Genomic DNA, 23,193 nt, shown 5'->3' with positions numbered 1-23,193 from the left:
ACATCAAAGAGCCCCATGAGAACTTCCCTGCCAAAAATCAATAGTTGAATGCTGACAATAAATATCATTACAATGCATTTGACATATTGGAACTGTACCTAATTGCTGCATCAAAAACACATGGTAAAGTTATAGTACAGTAAAACACCTCTGCCAATGTCATGTAGGCTACCAACTTAAACATGTTGACAATGTGACAACCTACCTAGGGAGAAAAAGCTAGGTTAGTCAATAAAAAAGTTAGGGGCATATTTATACTCTGTTTGCACCAAATTAGCATCATTTTCTTTACTCTAATTCAGTGCAAAGCTAACTCCATATTTAGACTTTGGCACTAGACCCGTCTAGCGCCAAATTTATGGAGTTAAAGTAATTTTTTGACAGTGGAAACCTACCTTGCCTTAATGAGATGCAAGGTAGGCTTTGCCTTGCAAAAAATGACTCTCTGGCCTTAACGCCATATTTATACTCCAGTAAAAAATGGTGCACGGGAGGGAGGAGGGGGTCACAAAATGGTGCAAAACTTGCCTACCCTTTGCACCGGTTTGCACCATTCCATAGATATGGTAACATTGGTACATACCCAATTGGCATATTTGATCTACTTGTAAATCCCTAGTAAAGTGTACTACATGTGTCCAGGGCGTTTAGAGTGAATGCTACTAGTGGACCTGCAGCACTGGTTGTGTCACCCACATAAGTAGCCCCTTAGCCATGTCCCGGCGTGCCATTGCAAGGCCTGTGTGTGCAGTTTCACTGCCACTTCGACTTGGCATTTAAATGTACTTGCCAAGCCTTAAACTCCCCTTTTTCTACAGATACGTCAGCCCTGAGGTAGGTTCTAGGTAACCCATAGGGCAGGGTGCTGTGTAGGCAAAAGGCAGGGCATATGCCTGTATGTTTTATATGTCATGATAGTAGAAAACACCTAAATTTGTGTTCCACTGATGTGAGGACTGGTCCTTTCCTAGGATAACATTAGGGCTCCCCTCATATACTGTTTGAGTGGTAGATTTTGATTAGAAAGGAGTAGGCAGGTCATATTTAGAATGGCCAGAATGGTAATACAAAATCTTGCTGACTGGCGAGGTTGGATTTTATATTACTATTTTAGAAATGCCACTTTTAGAAACTGAGCATTTATCTGTTCTTAAAATTCTTCTGTGCCTTACAGCCTTTCTCCAGTCCACGTCTTGGCTGGGTTGGTTGACAGCTCCCTTGTGCATTTCACCCAGACAACAACGAATACAGGATGCTCAGTCACACTTGAACATGTCTGCATACTGAATGGATCTTCCTGGGCTGGAAGGGTGGAGGGGCTTGACACTGACATTTCAAAAGCTAGTGGCCTGCCCTCACACAAAGGACTGCCACACCCCCTACTGGGACCCTGGAAGGGGACCTTGTGCACTTCATAGCCACTCTTAGAAGTCTTCCCCACTTCAATGGCACTTTTGGGTATATAAAATGGGTCCCTGTCCCTACCAACTTAGACACTTCCTGAACCAGATCCTGCAACCAGATCCTGCAACCTGCCAAGAGGAGATGCCTGGCTGCCCAAAGGACTCACCTGGATTGCTTTGCTGTGAAGGACTGCTGCCTTGCTGTTTCCCTGCTGCCTTGTTGACCTCAGGAGCTGCTAAGAAGTGCTCTCCAAAGGCTTGGATTGAGCTTGCCTCCTGTTTCCTGAAGTCTCAGGGCCAAAAAGACTTCTTCTCTTAAAAGTAACTCATTGTGTTGTGAAAATCAACGCACAGCCTGCCAGAATCGACGCACAGCCTGCCTAGCGGTGAAAGAATCAACGCTTCGCAGCTCAGCTCCCGGGTGGAGATCGACGCAGCGCCAGCGTTGCGACCGGAACTTTGAAACACAGCCCACCGAATCAATGAATCACCGAGCCGAAGCGAGGCAGCCCAACTTCCTGTGCAAGGAATCAATGCAGCACCTGCAGTGCAAGAGAAACTCCGTCGCATCGCCCACCAGATCGACGCAGCACCTGTGACTTCATCCAGAACACTCAGGATTTCCACGATTCACACCTGGGCATCAAAAGACTCTTCATCTCAAAGGGGATTCAAGCCTGCGGCCCAGAATTTGATGCAAAGTCCTTGCCGCATGGAAAAGACGCATTGTCTGTGTGTGCCGGAAACCCAACGCCAACTTTAGCTTTAAAATATTTCAGATAAATAAGGTGTTAGTGGGGAAGGGTGTGAATGTTTAGGCTTTGTGAACAAAAGAAAAAAATAATATAAATACCAAAAATATATATATTTGTGTAGATTTTAATGTGTAGTTTATGTATAGATGCAGTGGATGTTTGTATTGTGCCTATGTGTGGTAAGGGGCAAGGTTAATGTTTAACATGTCTGTTGTGGTAAACGTGTAGCATAGATTGAGCTAGGGTTAGTTATGTTCAGGTAGTGTTAAGTTAAGTTTGTGTAGGATAGGTAGGTTAAGTTAGTTTAGACTTAGATTATATTTGATTAGGTAGGTACGGTAGGTTAGGTAGTTTTAGTAGTTGTGAAGAACAATTTCTGATATAAAAATATTTTTCTACTTTCACAACTGTGTAATGGTTTACTGGTTAGGAGTTATCATTTTTGCTTAGTTTGATTTGAGCACATAATGTTCGGATTCCTTGCAGTGTTTGTAGATATGTGTATTTTTGTGAGATGCCTATGTCCAAGAGTCAGTCACTGTTGCAGTGGAGTAAATTCAGGGATCTTCAACAATCTTTGGGCACTGTAAGTGGTCCTTTTGTGGGACTGGATGCACAGCCCAACACAGATAGTTAACAATGCTACATGTTCAGTAGGTATCGATCTATCACCCCATAGTGGCAATTCATGGCTGTGTTCGGACACAAACTAGTGCCTGCCAATTTTGCACTCACCCTTACACCATTGTACCAGTACGTCATTATTGTTTGCTGGTTAGTATCCATGAAAGTGGACACCATGTGCAAGGAGACATCAATCATCCTTGGCATTGAATACTTGTGAAGTGCTGCACTTCCCGCATGTGTATTTTTGCAACTACTAGTAAGTCAGAAAAGAGAAATGTCTGATGGTTCCTCTTAGCCTAGGAATGTGTAGCTTTGTTTCAGGGTCTGTGCTCTGGCTCCTTTATATTGTTCTTAGGGCTCCCGGTGTTATAGTATTCATTCTTTTGACATTTCCATCTGTTTTTTTCCATATTTATTTTTTATCATTTGATCTGTATTAATCCATATTTATTTCACCCTTTAGGAAACAATTAAGTGGAAACTAGTATTTTTCTATATTTATTTAACCAGTAAATGTACACTCAGACATAAATGTACACTCAAACAAGAATGCGCGAGCATGACATCATGACATGACTACCCACAAATGATAACTGAATACATCAGTGTGAAAATGTGTACATATACAGCTGTTTAAGCTTCATTAGGAAACATTCTCTCCCTTTTGACTCCCTTACCTGACAATCTTCACAGCTTCTGGCCAAGCAGTCATGACTGACAACATTTAGAATCACTCTAAAAGAAACCTAATTTAGGGCAAGATGTAGTAAAAATCTGGACTGCGACTCGCAAATTGCGAGTCAGACCGACTCGCAATTTGCGAGTCGCAATTCAGAATGAAGGATGGTGTCCCTGATTAACATTAAAGAGGTGGGTCGCAATTTGCGACCCCCTTGCGAGTGGCGGCACTCACAGGGATGGTGGCCTGCTGAAGACAGCAGACCATCATGTCTGTGACTGCTTTTAAATAAAGCAGTTTTTTTTTGTAATGCAGCCCGTTTTCTTAAAGGAAAACTAGATGCATTACAAAACTAAAAAATCAAACGTTTTCGTTTAATTTTTTCAGAGCAGGCAGTGGTCCATAGGACCCTGCTTGCTCTGAAAAAATGTTTTTCATGCCATTCACAAAGGGGAAGGGTTCCCATGGGGACCCCTTCCCTTTTGCGAATGGGTTACCACCAGTGTGACACTGGTGGTAACTGCGATTGCTTTGCTACCGCGTTCGCGGTCACAAAACAATACAGCATCGAGCTGCGACTCACAATTAGGAACGGGAACACCCCTTCCTAATTACGACTCGCAGTCCCGTTTTGCGAGTCGGTAACCAGGTTACCGACTCGCAAAACAGGGATTGGCCATAGCAATGTGCTTTTTGCACATCGCAAATAGCACAATTTGCTGTTTGAAACGTGCAAAAAGCTTTGAACATCTGGCCCTTGATCTTTTATCCATATTTAAAAAGAAATACTGTCAGAAAAATACATAGTTTTCTGTCTGTATTTATCTGTAAAAATCAGTAAGTACGAAAAACTGGAAGCCTTAATTGTTATGTGTAGACATGGTACAATTGATGTAATGTGCGGTCACACTCCCACTCAATGCATATGACAGCTCTCAGGGCCAAAGGGGCACAATATCCCTACATATCCCAAAGTGCCTTACTAAAACATATATCATTTGACACAGGCCCCCAAATACTTAGTAGTTGCAATTCCTGCAAAATGACATCCAAGCTGTAGCACTGCCCTTCTACATTCTTGAGTGGCGTATATATGATGCCATACAGAAGGAGTCTGGCCATGAATATCTACTTATTCTCAGTGCACTCGTATTCGTACTCATATGATATCCTCAGTTGAAGCACTGCAGCTGACATATGTGCATGGTGACATTGTCATAATAACTGACCTAGATATCTGGGGATTTGTGAGAATTTGGTAGGGGCTCACCTGCATCACAGAACCCATTTTGTGCAGTTCTGCAATTGTGTGATTAGTTGGCCCATTTCACTGTGTGGCACTGAAGGTACTGAGGCTTATTGTCACTCCATGATGTTCTATAGTTCAAAGGGATTTGCAACCTCATGCCATGGCAGGGGTGTTCAATTATGCTTAACCTTGTCCAACAAGAAAAAGTGATAGGGACTGCAGTTGATTTCTGAGAGATGATAGTAAGTGCCTTTTGTTTCTGCACATCCACCATGGTCTAGTTAGTCCTCTCTGCAAAAGACATATACCGTGCTACTTCAAGGTAGTGCATTTATTTACAGGTGTGTTCATAGGCTGATTCACAGTAGCAGTTCTTGCAGCAACAACCCCCAACATTGTTTTAGAGCCAAATGATGTCCAAACAGAGTGCATGGGGGATACATGTCATGGGGCATGTCAAGGAGAGGAGTATTCCAGTGAAGAGGAGGTCCAAATTGCCATTAGGGAAGGTAGACCTCTTTGACAGTCCATAAATGGATCAGATTACCAGGTGGGCATACAAAAAGGAGACAGTACTAGTTGACAAGGGTGATGGCATGATAATTAACCCAGGTCCAATGAGAACTGGCCAAGAGTCACAGATAAATGTTTCTTGGCTAGTTCTCTGCCAGAAATTGGTAAAGTCCACATCTTCCTCCTCTGATGTGTGTTGTGCCTCCCCGGAGGATGGTTGCTGTTCATGCAGGAAGCATCTGAGCTAAGGCACACACACATCAGAGGCTGAAGATGTAGCTCACCTGTCCCAGCAGCATTTGTCTGGGCCAACAAGGAAGGCAGCGAAGGGCTGAGATGGGCCTGCTGGCCTGTCAGCACAGAAACTCCGTTGTTGTGAAAGACACCCATTGTTGCAATGTAGGAGTCCTGGTTCTGCTCCATAGATTCAAGGATGGTGCGTATGGCTCCCAGCTAAGTGGCAACCTCACTGGTGTTACATCGGCAGGGCTGTTGTTCTTGCTTTTGCCTCATGACACCAGTGGGGTCAGCCAAGGACTGTTCCAATCTATGAAACGGGGGGAGGTGCCTCGTATTGCCTCAGAGGTGTCCTTATTGGGACTAAGGCACCTAAGGACTCCCTCTTGGGTGCCCATGATGGTCTCTATCCCTGCCCGCACCTCATCTACCAGCTGACACTTGCTTCCTACTGTATGCTGTTGGAAGACAACTTGGGGGTCCGCAGAGTCTAGAGCTGGGCTTGGGCTGGCAGAAGTTGCTGAAAGGTGTCATCGCCCATGGGGGTCAGGATAGCATTGCCAGCAGGTTAGCCATCCAGGACAGGCAGTCAATTAAATTGACATAGGTAAGTGGTAATCTATGCTAGATGCTGACATGCGTAATCTGGCTGACATTCAAAATTTATTCTCATTCACTATCAGTTCAACATTGATGTGTAGGCCATATGTGACTTGATAGGAATTGATGCCTAGTTGAAATGTAGTTCCCTTTCAGATGGGAGTATTTCTGTATTGTTCACACAACCACTGTGTGTCAAGGGTGATTTTTTCCTCATACCAGCCATTGCAACATAGTTACACAGCTTGCTGGCCTGCCCTGCCTGTGCAGGTAAGTTAAGGTAAGGTCCACATCTTTCTTGGTGATTATCTTTTGTTCCATGATGGCTATTATGAATGTGGATTCATATATTGACAGCAATACTGCTCTCATTGCACTAAGGCCCATATTTATACTTTTTTAGCGCCGCATTTGTGCTGCTTTTTAACGCAAAAGCTGCGCAAACTTACAAAACACAATTGTATTTTGTAAGTTTGCGCTGCTTTTGCGTCAAAAAATGATGCAAATGTGGCACTAAAAAATATAAATATGGACCTAAGTCTACAGTGTGCCCGCATTCCCTCTGGTCACTACTCAGCTCACAGCTCCTGGGAAAGTGATGTGGGTATGATCATATATTTGATGTAATCCTGCAGTCTGCCTTTCACACAGTACACCATGGCATTCTTCCATGTTGTGCTGTCTTGCATGCACATCATGCATTCATATGGCCAGGGGCTCCTATTTAACAGACATCCACACAATTCTACAGAGCTAGCAACCTTGCTAAACTGCAGGAATATGTAATGGCATATATTTACCATGGTTGTGCTATTTGTGCATACTCATGGGATTTCATTACACATACAGTTTGCTCTATAGTTCCAAATAGTGAGCACTGTGTACCAGCTCTGAGGGTATAGGCTTAGTCAAACTGGGTAGATTGCTAGCACTGAAGTTCACCCCATTTCATCATTGACAGAGTTGGTTATCTGCAGAGTATCACAAATAGTTTTACCCAGACCAGCTCACTTGTGCATGTACATCACTCCTCTGGCAAACCTCATTTAGGGCCAGGGACTCAACTTACTGTCACACACTGATGGAACCCTGATCATGTATTGACTCCCATGTGGCACCAACACTAACAATATGAGTCACCACATCCAATTAACTAACATGGCTGCTTTTAATTGAGAGCTATGGGTCAAGCTGTACCCCACATGCTAGTAGTGATGATAAACAGTGACATGTACCTACCCTAGTTTTCCACACAACTGGGCCCATACACCTCACTGGCCAGCCATCCATGAATCCTACAAATAGTTGTGGCAACGTAGCTCATCCTGTCACTTCACAATTCACTGTTTATAATCCTCCTGCTTTGACATGTGTGGTATGGTAAGAGATTTCTTCTTCTGGCTCCCTCCTGACACATGCTACATCTTCACCCAGGTCCACATCACATGTAGGATGTAGTATACCTATGCCCTCTTCTATTTCATCCCTTCCCAGCTTCAACGCAAGGGTGACACTATCACACACAGCAGTGCTTGTGTGTTGCTCAGGCTACTTTGCAATACACATGTCGCTTCTCACCTCCTTGATATGCAATGTCTCCACAGTCAGACACTGTGCCAGTTAAATGTGCTCAGCCACACCTACTTTGCAGTGCACAACGAGGGGCACACCGGGCTCACACACCATCTATTGTTTGAACAAACACATGGTCCTCTGGTCACTTGCATTCACCCCCAACCCAGGTATGGAAAAGGAAATGGCAAGATTTAGAGTGGTCTCTACCATGGCAGGAAACACCTGTGCACTCTCACCTCACACATCAGTGATACTTCACATGCCCCATACCTCACCCCGCTCTAAGGAGAGGAATTTATCGACTGCATGGCCCCAAGGCAAACACACTAGCCTCATGGTGCAAGGGGGCACACATTATCCAAGTAAGGGTGAGGAGGGTTCCAGTGGCCAGGCATGTTGTGGTGTGTCAGTCTCATTTTATTTGCTTTGTATTGTGATACTTGTAGTTCTGGTCAATAATGTTATACATTACACTGCATTTCCCAGGATACAAAGGTGAACCTGGACTGGTGCTGCATATCACACATGGACTGTACAAGCTTGTCAAAGCTGGACTGGGCTGTGCAACATGTGACTGGTCAATTTGACTTACATTTCCATAATGTATGACTGGACATGTGAGCATTTCCACCCCTTTCCCTTGCACTCAACGCAGTGCAGCGCAGGAACGTAGCATGGTGTGCTGCAGACCATGACTTGCTTGTCATATTGTCCCTTGTTGCCACTTACAATGTAGGTCTTGTTGGTCCTCATAGGCTGCACTGTCAGGTCCTTCCACTCTTGCCACCAAGTCTGCTGGGATGACTGCTGCCACCTGCTCCTCCAAAGACGTCAGCTCCACCAGGACCTCAGGTCCTCCTCCCATGGTCTGCATGGCTGTCTTCAGGTTGTTGGCCACTTTCTCATTGGTCCTATGCTGATAATCATGCCAGAACTTATTGCACTCTGGCACTGTCCTTTTAGCTTCCCCAACACTGATAATTTCTTTCACTAATGACTGCCAAAGTCCCTCTTTCTTCCCTAATGTCCATTTGGAGGTGACAAAGAGTTGATGTTCATACTTTGTCACATCTGAAATAAGGATTTGATTCTCCTTCTCATTAAAATTCCTCTTCCCCTGGGGTCTGTCTAGACATCCTGGTTGGTGTTGGGGTTGTTGGGGTTGTTGCCCTAACTGTTGCTGACACCTGCTCCATCTTTGCCTTTTGAGGTATGGGGGAATGTTGTTGATTCAAATGCATCATTTTTTGAAGGTTTGTTGACACATGCTGCACTCCAATGTGAGGCAAAGCTGATTTGTGTTGCTTTATGTGCCCAAACCCACCTTGTGTCATTTTTGCTGCACTTGAGACAGTTTTCTGTGTGGCAGGAACCCCACGGATGAGTCAATTTTTTTGCCTCACCTCGTGACCTTACGCCATGGTGCGCCGTACCATAAATACTATACATCCATGGCATTGGAAACTGTTGCACCAAAGCGCTACTTTTTCTCATGTATCTCTGCCTTACCGGGGCGATGCATCAGTTTCCATAATTATGTCCCGAACAGGCATCACCCTTGCACTATAATGCAAAGTATAGCTGTGATATGTAGCATAGGTTTTGTACTGTGAGTGAGTCCTTTCAGTATAAAAGCCAATGCCCAGACAATTTTTACAACAAATCACATATTGGGTCTGAGCTGCACAGTTAAGCACACATGCAATTAGTTAACTGTTTGGAGAAATAAATATATTTCCCCAACTTTTCGCCTGCGTCAGCATGGCATTATCTTTTGATGGAAAGCTTGATGACATGTTAGTACATAGGGCTTTACATTAAAGCAAATGGGTGCTGGAGCGCCCATGTGCTATGCATTAATGCCTCAATGACTGAATTTGACACAAAACGTTTGCACTAAAAAAAGGGCAATTTTGACACGCAAACATATTTTGCTCTGAAAAGTAAATACCCTTTCAAGAATTTTCACCACTTTGAGCCACTTTGCATGACTTAGCCATGGTTCAAACTCTCAATAAATCTACGCCAGAGCGTAAATCAGAACTTCAACTTTTAAATATTTCAGTATGCTACAGAAAGGACATGTGTTTTACTTCATAGTACATTTTACTAAATAAGAACAGAATTTTTCACTAGAACGATTACTAGTTGACTCAATACCATGAGGGAAGTACGTTTCCAGCCTCATTCTTTTCACTTACCAAACCAGTCCATTCTTGAAAGCGAAGTTCTGGCCTGGTATACTTCTCATTTACACCAAACCGACTCTAGATTACAATTGTGTGTGAAACAACAATACTCAATTATGGTGTAGCCTGAACCTGAAAACAAGATTTGAACTGGCAATGTCGAACAATAGCACACTATGTAACACCTGTTAATGAAAGGCAACAACACCATAGGTCTGCCAACACTGGTCATAGGTCAGTCGTTCTGTGCGCGGCAACAACATGGCAGTGATGGCCTATGGAGAAATCTCTTTGAATGTTGAAAGAGGGCTGGGAGACCTTGCTAGCCATAGGGCAGAGAGTGGGAACCTTTGGCATGGTGCCCTGTTGTAGCTTTTACAAAAGCATCTTCAGTAAGTTTTTGCGCAAAGTACCCAAAAAGTGACAGTTCAAACTCTTGAATCAATTTCAGCTGTGGGAAATTACTTTCCAATGAATTCCATACCATCCTGATATTCTCCAATAGGAAGAGGGCAACCTAGGTTACCAGGCCATGTGTCTTCTGAAGGTTTAGAAAAGTATTCACAATCCAATTGAATCCTTATTGGCCTTGATCCGTGAGTTGCAGCTGGAGCCCAATGTCACATCCTCATAATTGCTATGTTATATCACATACTGATTTGTATAGTACACTGATCACCTGAGAGAGTATCCAGGTGCTTGGGCAGGTGTGTAGGTGTATGGTCCCCTACGTGCTGATATGAAGAACTAGACCTTCTGCTTCTAGGGGAACTCAGGAAGTGAAGAGGAGGCTCTGATGTGTTGAGGGAGGTTGTTCAATGTCTTGGGCACAGTGTAGGAGACTTAGGGGGTCATTACAACATTGGCGGTAAAAGCCACTTACCGCCGTGCAGAAGACCGCCAACACACCGCCGCGGCCGTGGAATTCTGCCACAGCTATTATGACCCACAGCACGGAATCCGCCAAAATTCAGACACCCACACAAGTCTGCCACACCAAAGGTCAGTGATAAACTGGGGAAAACAAAACCTCCACCGTCACGCCAACAGAAATATGCCCACACTATCACGACACACTAATCCACGCGGCTGTCTTTCAACCGCCGTATTCCATTGGCGGTACACACCGCCGTGCTCAAAATACACACACATCTACAAAACACAGCCACATTGGACAATTCAAAATACACACACCTGATACACATACACACACCACTCCCACACACTCACTACAATATAAAACACACACCCACATCACCCACAAACCCCTACGACCACAATTACCGAGAGAAGGCCAGAGAGAGAGATACCACAAACTACTACCAACCATCCGCAGGCACAAAATACCATCACCAACAGAACTTCCACGCACCTCACACAACACACCACTACATATCAGCACACTCATCACCACACACACCACCCCACACATCACCCACACCACCCCATGGTACGGCAAAGAAACCCCAGGTTCTCTGAGGAGGAGCTAAGGGTCACAGATGCAGCACACCTCCATAGCTAGGAAGATGGAGCTATGGCGAAGAATAGTGGACAGGGTCAACGCAGTGGGACAGCACCCAAGAAATCGGGATGACATCAGGAAGAGGTGGAACGACCTATGGGGGAAGGTGCGTTCCGTGGTCTCATGACACCACCTTGCGGTTCAGCGGACTGGAGGCGGACCCCCACCTCCTCCCCCACAACTAACAACATGGGAGGAGCAGGTCTTGGCGATTCTGCATCCTGAGGGCCTCGCAGGAGTAGATGGAGGAATGGACTCTGGTAAATCAAAGCTTCACTATTACATCCCCCACCCTACCTGCATGCCATCACATACCCCCACCCTCACCCGCACCCCCATCACTCCCACTCCTCACAAATGTCCCAATATCACAAACCACCTATCCCAACACCAAGCCCTGCATGCAACAAAAAAGCATGGACACCCATCACCAAAGCATGCCCACTGCACAAACCCATACACCCCCCTTAACCATCATCACACAAGGTCCCACACAGGAATGCAAGCACTGGGGTACACGGTCACCCACCCATTGCACACCATGCCACACACAGATGTAATAAACATCCTTTCATACCTCTGCAGGACCCCTACCCAACGTCACCGGACAGGAGGGTCAACACATGTCCACACCACCAACAGAAGAGGCCCACAGTGATGACAGCACAACTGTCCAACTGGATCTAGATGACCAGCCCGGCCCATCGGGGACCTCTGGACAGTCGGTTCCCCTCACCCAGTCACAGGCCACTACAGAGCTTCCTCCCTCTGGAAACACCAGCACAGCACCCACCCAGTGGGCCCAGGACACGTCAAGCAGCAGTGTCTCCACCACTAAAGGGACCCAGGCTAACCCACCACCCCAACAACAACAGGGACCTGGGGGCAGTGGTCGTGGGCACACGGTCCAGGGGACGGAGGCCCAGGATCACAGGTAAACTGGGAGGGCTGCTGTGCGACAGGGGGAGGACAGGACAAGGGAACCTACTCTCCATAAGGCCCTCTCGTCCATCATGGGAGCCTACCACCACTCCCAGGAGACGATGGCATTGGTACTGGCCAAGTTTCAGGAGACCCAGCGCCTGCAGGAGGAACAGTATTTGGGCTTCAGGGAGGAACTCAGAACCATCAATTCCACCCTGGGCACCATCGTAGGGGTGCTGAAGGAAGTACTCAACATCAGGAGGGACACTGTTGCACAACAAGGGGCCCCTGACACTAGCATGGACGATGAACTGCCCACCACCTCCTCCGGCGCTAGTGGACAGGACGCCCCGCCACAAGACCACCACACCAGCCCCCCACCCCCTGCACAGGGAGAACCACCCCGCAAACAGTCCCTGAGATCCAGGACAAAGACAGGGAACGAAGCCAAGACCCCCGCCAAGAAATGAGACCACCCTGAATGTCATCTCTTTGTCCCACTTTGTCACCCTGTCCTTCCTCAAACTGCCCCAGCTCCACTTCCTATGCCCATTTGGGCAATGCACCTGTGAAACTAATAGACTGGACTCTGCCATGGACATTCCTCCACCATCACCCCTCACCATTTCACAACCCCTTCCAATACTGATCACTTAAATAAACACCCTTGAAGCACAAAACAATCTGGAGTCAGTCTGTGATTTCAAAATGGTGTTTTAGCAATTACAGTGACAAAATGCTCTTTCAATTGTAATGTCAACATACCTATGTCACACAGCTCTAGTCCTTGAGGAAACAAAGCAGATGTCACACAGTGGGACCCACATCTATGAAATCGTAAGGGAAAGTGACAACTCAGTGACCATACACTGGGTGAAAACGACAGACAGTAGAGAGGTAGTAGTGTTAAAGTGCATGCAGTAGGCAGGTCTGTACTCTTACCTGTGTCTCACTGGAAATATTGCATGATCACCGAGTTCCTGTTGTCCATCTCCTCTTCTTCTGCTTCCTCATCTTCACTGTCCACAGGCTCCAAAGCTGCAACAACACCGCCATCTGGACCATCCTCCTGCAGAAAAGGCACCTGTCATCGCAAAGCCAAGTTGTGAAGCATACAGCAGTCCACGATGATCTGGCACACCTTCTTTTGTGAGTAGAATAGGGATCCACCTGTCATATGGAGGCACCTGAACCTGGCCTTCAGGAGGCCGAAGGTCCGTTCTATAATCTGCCGAGTTCGACCATAGGGCTCATTGTAGCGTTCCTCTGCCCTTGTCCTGGGATTCCTCACTGGGGTCAGTAGCCATGACAGGTTGGGGTAACCAGAGTCACCTGCAAATGGCGAGGGACAACTGTTAGATATACTAACCTGTAGGGATATCCCCAGACCCAGACAACCATTCCCACTCTCTTGCTTCCAGGTGCTCACCTAATAGCCACACGCCTCTGGAGTTGACCCATCACATGAGGGATGCTGCTATTCTGCAGGATGTAGGCGTCATGCACTGAGCCAGGAAACTTGGCATTCACATGGGAGATGTACTGGTCGGCCAAACACACCATCTGCACATTCATGGAATGATAACACTTCCGGTTTGTGTACACCTGTTCACTCCTGGGGGGAGGGGGGGGAACCAAAGCCACATGTGCCCATCAATGGCACCTATGATGTTGGGGATTTGTCCCAGGGCATAGAAGTCACCTTTCACTGTGGGCAAATCCTCCACCTGAGGGAAAACGATGTAGCTCCGCATGTGTTTCAGCAGGGCAGACAACACTCTGGACAACAGGTTGGAAACATAGGCTGGGACATCCCTGATGCTATGGTCACTGTTGTTTGAAATGACCCACTTGCCACGAAATGGAGTACTGACAGCACCTGCATTTGAGGGGGGATTCCTGTGGGATGGCGGATAGCTGACATCCGGTCTGGCTCCAGCTGGGTACACAGTTCATGGATTGTGGCACGGTCAAGCCTGTAGGTGATGATCACATGTCTTTCCTCCATTGTCGACAGGTCCACCAGCAGTCTGTACACCAGAGGATGCCGCCATCTCCTCACATGTCCCAGCAGACGGTGCCTATGAAGGACAACAGCGAGCACAAAGTCAACCAACTCAGACGTACATACCCACAGCTTACACAGAACACGAATCCTAGTCCGAAAAGTGGCCTGTATGTCTGTTGAGGCTAGGCCTAGGTATGTGTGACACAGTTAAAAATTAAGCCATGTGGGCCCCTGAAATGGCAGCTGCCTGACCTCTAAAGTGGGACAATGGGATGTGAGGTAACTGCGCTGGCGTTGTACACCATTGCGGTAGGCGGTCGAGGACTGCAGCGCAATGCTGCATTGGGTAGCATTGGACCCTATGGGTCCCAGGAGCCAATGACGATGTACGCCGGCGGTGACGGTACACACCGCCATGGAAGTGATCGCCATTTTCTATCTGTTCAATCACTCTATACCTGATCTTCGAAAGGAGAGGACCTACACTGCAAGTGCTGCTGTGGCCTCGGTCTGGAAAAGGCAATGGCTCGAGTGTCTGGGGAAAGGGCCCCTGCCTTCTCATCGGAGGAGTTGGAGAAACTCATGGATGGGGTCCTCCCCCAGTACACGCTACTCTACGGTCCTCCAGACAAACAGGTAAGTACACTGGGAGCATGCTGTATGGGCTATGCCTGTGTGGAGTGGGGTGGATGAAAGATGGGGGGGGAGAATGAGGCGTGCATGAAATGACGATGAATGCATGTGCCACATGGCAAGGGTAGGGATGGGGGCCAATGACTGTGACGGTACAGTTGGTAATAAAATTTTTCTTCCCCCTGTACAATTCATGTAGGTCAGCGCCCACCAGAAAAAAGATATTTGGCGTGCCATCGCCAAGGACGTCTGGACCCTGGGGGTCTACCACAGACGGAGCACCCACTGCTGTAAAAGATGGGAGGACATTCGCCGCTGGGAGGGGTGCCCATCGCACCATGACCCCCCTGATGTTCCGGATCCTGGCGGTGGCGTATCCGGAGTTGGAGGGGCGCTTGAGGGCAGCCACAAGGGGGTGAGTACACTCTCATCCTGCTGATTTTGCGTGCAGTGGAGGTGTCTGGGTAGGAGAGGTGGGCTGTGGGTTTTCCGAGGCCAGGGCAAGTTTAGTAGGCAAGGTCCCACCATAAGGCAGGCCATGTGGCACCCCACCCCACCTCTGTAGAGTGCCAAGTACACCTAGTCATGCCCCTGTGTCATCCATGTGTGCAGATGTCGTCCATAGCCTTGTAGGCCATGTCCCAGGGATTGAACAATGGATCCCAAGAGCGCGGCGTAGTGCAGGGGGCTTCTGTGTCTGTCGTGTCCGCCAACAGTAGCAGTTTTGCATGCACTCAGCATGTCTTTCTTCTGTCGTCCCCCCCTTTTTGTGGTCTCCCTGTTCTTGTGTGCCTTAGCATCATCAGGTGGAGAAGCAGTGGCACGAGAGCAGGAGGGAGCTGCATCTCACATGGCCCTGGAGGGCAAGACTACGGACTTGGAGTTCACCAGTGGGACGGAGGGCGAAGGGAGCTCCACGGCGAGGACAGGAGCTGAGACCAGTGACACGGACACGTCCTCTGATGGGAGCTCCATTGTGGTGACGGCAACATCTGTGCCCCCCTGCATCTACAGCCGCCACTCCCCCTACCAGCACCGCCCTCCCAGCAGCCCTTCAGCCTTCGCCCTAGGCACCTCAGGCCCTGCCCCAGTCACCCCTGCTGCCCTCAGTGAGGAGGCCATTGACCTCCTCAGGTCCCTCACGGTTGGGCAGTCTACCATTTTTAATGCCATCCAGGGTGTAGAAAGGCAGTTGCAACAAACAAATGCATTCCTGGAGGGCATTCATTCTGGTCAGGCGGCCCTTCAGCGAGCTTTTCAGACTCTGGCCTCAGCACTGATGGCAGCCATTGTCCCCGTCTCTAGCCTCCCCCCTCCAACTTCCTCCACCCAGACCCAATCCCCTGTACCCCAGCCTATCCCAAGCACACCATCAGACCAGCATGCACACTCCTCAACACACATGGGAAACTCTGGCAAACATAAGCACCACACATCCCACAGGCACTCACGCAGGCAACACACACATGCAGACACACCAACATCCACTGCCTCCCCTGTGTCCCCCTCCTCCACGTCTCGTCTCCACTCACACCTGCATGCACTTCATCTACAGCCACTACTGCCATCACAAGCACACACACCACCACACCCCACTCACGTGCAGTCACCATCCCCACTACCATTCACACGCCCCCTGTGTCCTCTCCCAGTGTGTCTGTGACGCCCCCTCCCAAGATACACAAACGCAGGCACACACCCACCCAACAGCCATCCACCTCACGACAGCCTCCAGCGCATGCACCTTCACCCAAAGTCACCAAACGAACTCCTCCAACAACCACAACCTCTTCCTCCACTCCCAAACCCCATCCAGCTACCCGTCCCAGTGTCTCCCAAAAACTTTTCCTGTCCAACCTTGACCTCTTTCCCACACCTCCCCCACCCCATCCATCTCCTAGAGCCCGACTCTCCAGGTCCCAACCTAGCACCTCAGCCACTACATCTCCGGGACCAGTGGTGGCTGTAGTCACCGGAATCTGGAGTGCACCGGCCACCAGGGCAGCCAGTGTGGCACGGAGCCACAGCACGGACAGTCCCCCACCTGTCAAACATCAAAAGTTGGCCAGTGCCCGGTGGGAGAGGGGAAAGACTCAAGCCACCAAATCTGCTCCCAGGGGTCCCGGTAGGAGTGTGGAGTCAGCTGCGACACCTTCCAAGGTGGGGAATGGCCACAAGAAACCCGGCAAGTCTGGGAAGAGCAGCACAACGGAGGAGACCGCCATCCTCCCCGCTGTCCAGGAGGCCACCCCCAGCACCTGCCCTGCTGCCCAAGAGGCCACCGCCAGCACCTGCCCTGCTGCCCAAGAGGCCACCGCCAGCACAAGCCCAGCTGGGCTAGAGAGGACCGCCAGCAGAAGCCCCGCTGGGCTAAAGAGGACCGCCAGCACAAGCCCCGCTGGGCTAGAGAGGACCGCCAGCAGCTGATTCACTGCAAAGGAGCCCGCCGCCACAAGCACCGCTGAACGAGGCACCGCCGCCTCAAACACCGCTGAACAGGGCACTGCCGCCTCAAGCACCGCTGAACAGGGCACCGCCGCCTCAAGCACCCCTGAACAGGGCACCGCTACTACAAGCACCGCTGAACAGGGCACCGCCGCCTCAAGCACCGCTGAACAGGGCACCGCCTCCTCAAGCACCGCTGAACAGGGCCCACCGCCACAAGCACCGCTGAACAGGACACTGCCACCTCAAGCACCGCTGAACAGGGCACCGCCGCCTCAAGCACCGCTGAATAGGGCACCGCCGCCTCAAGCACCGCTGAACAGGCCCCGCCGCCTCAAGCACTGCTGAACAGGGCACCGCCGCCTCAAGCACCCCTGAACAGGGCACCCCTGCCTCAAGCACCACTGAACAGGGCCCCGCCGCCACAAGCACCGCTAAACAGGGCACCGCCGCCTCAAGCACCGCTGAGCAGGGCACCGCCGCTACAAGAGCTGCTGAACAGGGCACCGCCGCCACAAGCACCGCTGGCCCATGAGCGCCAAGGGCACTGATGCAACTGAGTTTGTCACGAGCACTACCTCTGTCCTTTGCAGGATGAAGCACTCTGGGCACAATGCCCCCTCCAGAAACAGTGGAGGTTCACATTCACTACCTCTGTCTTTAGCAGGATGAAGCACTCTGGGCACAATGCCCCCTCCAGAACCAGTGGAGACTGTCATCCACTACCTCTGTCCTTAGCAGGATGAAGCACTCAGGGCACAATGCCCCCTCCAAAACCAGTGGAGATTCACATCCACTACCTCTGGCCTTAGCAGGATGAAGCACTCTGGGCACAATGCCCCCTCCAGAACCAGTGGAGAATCACATCCACTACCTCTGTCCTTAGTAGGATGTAGCACTCTGGGCACAATGCCCCCTCCAGAACCAGTGGAGACTGTTATCCACTTGAGAGACTGTGGCCTTGCATTCCCCAGGATGGAACAGTGGGCAACCCACCCACTGTAGAGACTTGAGAGACCGTGGCTTTGCATTCCCCAGGATGGAACAGTGGGCAACCCACCCACTGTAGAGACTTGAGAGACTGTGGCTTTGCACTCCCCAGGATGGAACAGTGGGCAACCCACCCACTGTAGAGACTTGAGAGACTGTGGCTTTGCACTCCCCAGGATGGAACAGTGGGCATGTGGCCCTCTCGTGGATTTGGCGTCGTGCACTCAACTGGCTACTAAGCGTGGTGTATATGTTGTTTATAGTGTATATATATATTTTTGCGTACTTGATTTTAATATATTGCAATGGTTACACTCATTTCCTTTTGTCTTTGCATTCTTCCGGGTGGGGGTTGGGGGGTGTAACTGTAATGTATCATGCTGTATTGGTGTGTGTGTTGTAGTGGGTGAGGGTGGGGGTGTTGTGTGTTGCGTGTGTGTGTCCCTGTTTTTTCCCTCCCCCCTCCCCTATGTCGTAGGTGCAGTACTCACCGTTGTCCTCACCTCTGGCGTTCGTGCTCCTGGTAGAGGAGCAAGAAGTTAAGGGCTGGCAGGATCTGCAGCTCTGGTTCCATGGCGTCTGAGTTCCTTGTGGGGTGTGTAGAGGTGAGCGTTTGAAGTCCTGTTTCTGCCGTGTTTTTGTCTGCGGTGAATCTGCCCCGGAAAAGGTGGCAGATTGGTAGGTTGTGATACAGTGGGCGGTACTTTGTCTTCCGCCTGTCTGTTGGCGGTGACCTCCGCGCTGTTTGTTTGTACCGCCGTGGCGGTCGGAGTGTTAAAGTGGCTGTCTTTGTCGGCGGTTTCCGCCACGGTCGTAATTCCAATTTTTTTACCGCTGGCCTGTTGGCGGTCTTACCACCGCTTTAACACCGTCCGCCAGGGTTGTAATGACCACCTTAGTGACCTCCAGTTTTGCTTTTTTTAAATGCGGGGAATGTGTGCAAGTGAGAGTGAGGCAGAGCATAGGAGTCTGCTGGATTCCTGAAAGTGTCTGTGGCTGTTCTTTGTATGTGTGCGTCAGAAGTTGGACTTGGCTGCGCTTGTGAATGGGGAGCCAGTGAAGCTTCTTGAGGTGCAGTGTGATGTGAATGCAGAGTGGGAGATCGAGTATGAGTCTTTCAGGGGTGTTCTGAATGGTCTGAAGTTTGTGTAGGAGTTGTTTGGAGATTTCAGTGTAAGGAGTGTTGTTGTAGTCCAGGCTGTTGGTGATAAGTGCGTGCATTATGGTCCCCCCAGTGTTCTAAGGCAACCATTTGAAGATATTTTGTAGCATGCGTAGAATGAAGGAAGCAGGAGGTTCACACTGCATTGAATTGAGCCATCATGTTGAGCTTGTAATCTAGGTTGATCCCTAGGTTTCTTGCATGGTCTGTGGGTATGGGTATTGGTCCTAGCTCTGACAGCCACCAGGCAGAGTCCCATGGGAAGGTCTTGTTGCCAAAAACTAGAACTTCTGTCTTTGGGAGTTGGGTGTCATCAGCATAGGAGATGACAGTGATGTCTTGGGAACAGATGAAGTTGGTGAGCGATGTCAAATATATGTTGAAAAGGGGGTGGAGCTGAGGGACGATCCCTGTGGGACTCTGCATATCAGTCTCTGATGTGAAGTGTTTTCCCTTGAGGAAGGAACAGATCCACTTGAGAGCAGATAATTTTATGCCAGTCTCATGGAGTCTTCTGATAAGCTTGTTATGGGAGACAGTGCTGAAGGGAGAGGAAAGGTCGAGCAGGATGAGGGCCGCTGTTTCTCCTTGGTCTAGGATGATTCAAATGTCTTTGGTGGCCAAGATAAGTGTTGTTTCAGTGCTTTGGTTGTTTCTGAATCCAGATTGAGTCTTGTCTAGTAGATGGTGAAGTCTGAGGTGGGTTGTGATTTGCTTGTTGATGGCTTTCTCAATCACTTTGGGTGGATAGGGGAGCAAGGAGATGGGTTGAAAGTTGCTCAGTTGATTCATGTCAGCTGTGGGCTTCTTGACGTGGGTGTTGATTTCTTCAAGTTTCCATTCATCCATGAAACTGGCACACGTGATGGAGGTGTTGATTATGTGGGTCAGGGTGGTGCTACTTGGTGATATTACCAGGTGTAAATGTAGTGGGGTTGTGGGTCTATTGGGGCCCCTGAGCAGATGGTCTGCATGATTGCCACTGTGTTGCTTCTGATGAGGGTTGTCCAATCAATTAGGTGGCTATCTTGGTTGGTGGTGGGTAGGTGAGAACAGAGTTCTTAGCGGTTGGGTTGGTATGCAAAGTTGCTGTACATGTCTGCAGTTTTGCTGTGGAAGAAGTTGAATAGGTTGTCACAGATTCATTGAGAGGCAGCAATGTTGTTGACAGTGGCTGAGGGTGAGGTGAAGTTCTTAAGGATCACAAAAAAATCTCCTTCAGCTTCCTTCAATGAGGTCCACTGGTGTTTTTTTCTTGGTGTCTCATTTGTTGAAAATAGCTTTGGAGTGCAGCCTTGTAAGTAATTCTGTCAGTGGGGTAGGGTCTGGCATTCATTTCCTTTTTAGCTGTTTACAGTGTCATTTTGGAGGTCGTCTGTGTACCACCTGACATGCTTGTTTGACCTACTGTGCTTATTGGGTTTAATGGGCGCAACAAAGTTTGAGCAGTTCTTAACCCAAATGTTAAAGTTGTTGACGTCTTTGTCAAGGTTGTTTGTGGGGCTAGGTTGATCCATGCTGAGGCCACTGAGCCATTGTGCTTCTGTGATTTTGCCCCAGCTTTGGCTTGGAATGCTGAACCTGGTAGGGATGTTTACTTTGTGTATGTTGATTTGGAAGTGGATGATAGAGTGGTCGGTCCATGTGAGTAGTATGGTGGAGTTGAATTTGATGCTGTTGCTTGTGTTGAAGATGGGGTAAAGTGTGTGCCTTGTGGTGTGTGTTGGTTCTGGGACCAACTGGGTGAGTTTTATGTTGCTCAAACTTTCGAGGAGTGCTGTGGAGCAGGGGTCATTTCAGTCTTCAGCTGAAAGTTGAGGTCACAGAGGAAAACGTAGGCTCTGGAGTAAATGGTGAGCAGACCGACAAAGTGTGTGATGATATTGGTAAAGGTGGCTTGTGGTCCGGGTGGTCTGTAGGTGAGGGTATGATTCAGGGTGAACTTTTCAGAGCTTTTCAGCTCGAAGTGCAGGTGTTCCATGAATGGGTTGGTATTCTCCTGGTTTGTGAAGGTGGTCTTGTGGAGCAATCTTGTAGCCCGCTGTAATTGTCATTGAGAAGTTGGGAGCCGATGAGGGTGTGAGCAAGGTCTCTGAGAAGAAGAGAATACCAGGTAAGTCGCTACTCAAAAGGTCCTATATTTTGGTTGTGTGTTTGCTGAGTTGTTGTGTGTTGAGAAGCATGCATGCGAGTGGGGGTTGACTTGCGGATTTCCTGTGGCATGAATTGTAGGATTGGGTGCAGGCTTTGTTGGTGCTTGTGTGACGTGTGTTTTGATAGGGGGTGTTGAGGGCATTGTTAGTATTTGCGTGAGTGTCTGACTGGGTGGTTGCTGAACAACCGGCTGTGGGTGCAGGTGAAAGCTCCTATCGCAGTGTAAGGTGCAGCAGCAGTTAGTGGCATCCGGTATCTAGCGACCTAAGAAGTGCTTCTGAGTATTGTTAGGTGGCAATCGGAGCAAGGTTCCTGGTGCTGTGCATAGTCCAGGCATGGACCGGCACAGATGAACTTGCCTTTGGTGCACCAGTGGTGCGCCCACTGAGCATCCATGGTATAGACGCCATCAAGTAGGTTATAGGAGGGGGAGGAGTGCAGGGTGACATCATTTTATTTCCTATGTTGATGGGTGATGAAGATATTTCACTAAAAAAAATGAAGTGACGGGTGGTACTAAGAAATTGGGATGCTCGTTGAGAGCGGTAAACCCCTATGCAAGCAGACACCACCATCCTTCACAGGGTGAAGTCACAAGCAAATCTTAAATTAAGCTGTGCTCAACCACCTAATAGCTTGCCAAAGAGCAGATATGCTTAACTTAGAAGCAGTGTGTATAGTATTTGTGCAACATTTAAAACAGTAATAAAATGAGGACACACCACAAACAGGATCCCACACCAGTTTGGAAAAATAGAGTAATGATTAATAAATAAAATAAGACCAAAAAAGACAAAATTCCAAATAATAGAACCAGAGATATGGAGGTTTAAAGATTTCAATAAAAATAGCTCCAAAAAGCACAAAGCTTCAGCTGTGAATATGTGTTTGGGCTGGACTGGGAGAAAGTCACAAGTTCAGGCTGATCTCAATGGATTGCAGACTGGCTACAGGGATCCAGTTAGGCCTGCTGAATAAGAGTCCCTTTAATCGTGGTTGCCGAGCATTGTGAGGTCCCACATCGAGTAGTCATCACTCAGCCACAGCAATGTGTTGATTCTGAGGAGCTGCTAGGCTGCAATATGAGGTCCTGCATCATTGTTGAGGATTGTTTTGATGAGGATTTGAGATGCAAAGTTCTGCACTGAAGATGCGTCATGCTGCTGAGGCAATGCATCGGATTTGAGGAGCTGTAAGACTGTGAAGCTAGAAACTGTGACATCATCAAAGCCTCTAACAATAAGGGACTTGCGATGCAAGTACCTGCATCAGTGAGACATCACACAACAGGAGTTCCAGTGCAGGCTTAGATGCAGTGTCTTTGCATTGGGAGAATCCTTGCATCAGAGGTGGTGTCGGTTATGCTTGGAATTGCATTGCGCAGCAAAAGAGATGCGTTAGTTCACATGGATCCACAGATGGGCTGGCAGAGCATCTTCAGGCCCACTTACAAGGGGTCTGAACTGGGTGGTACCATTTAGCAGGGTAGGGCTCACAGATGGCAGGTTCCAGGTGATGGGTTCAAGTT

The sequence above is a fragment of the Pleurodeles waltl genome, chromosome 1_2 (assembly GCF_031143425.1).
Source record: "Pleurodeles waltl isolate 20211129_DDA chromosome 1_2, aPleWal1.hap1.20221129, whole genome shotgun sequence".
NCBI lineage: Eukaryota > Metazoa > Chordata > Amphibia > Caudata > Salamandridae > Pleurodeles > Pleurodeles waltl.
This window is presented reverse-complemented; position numbering follows the sequence as displayed.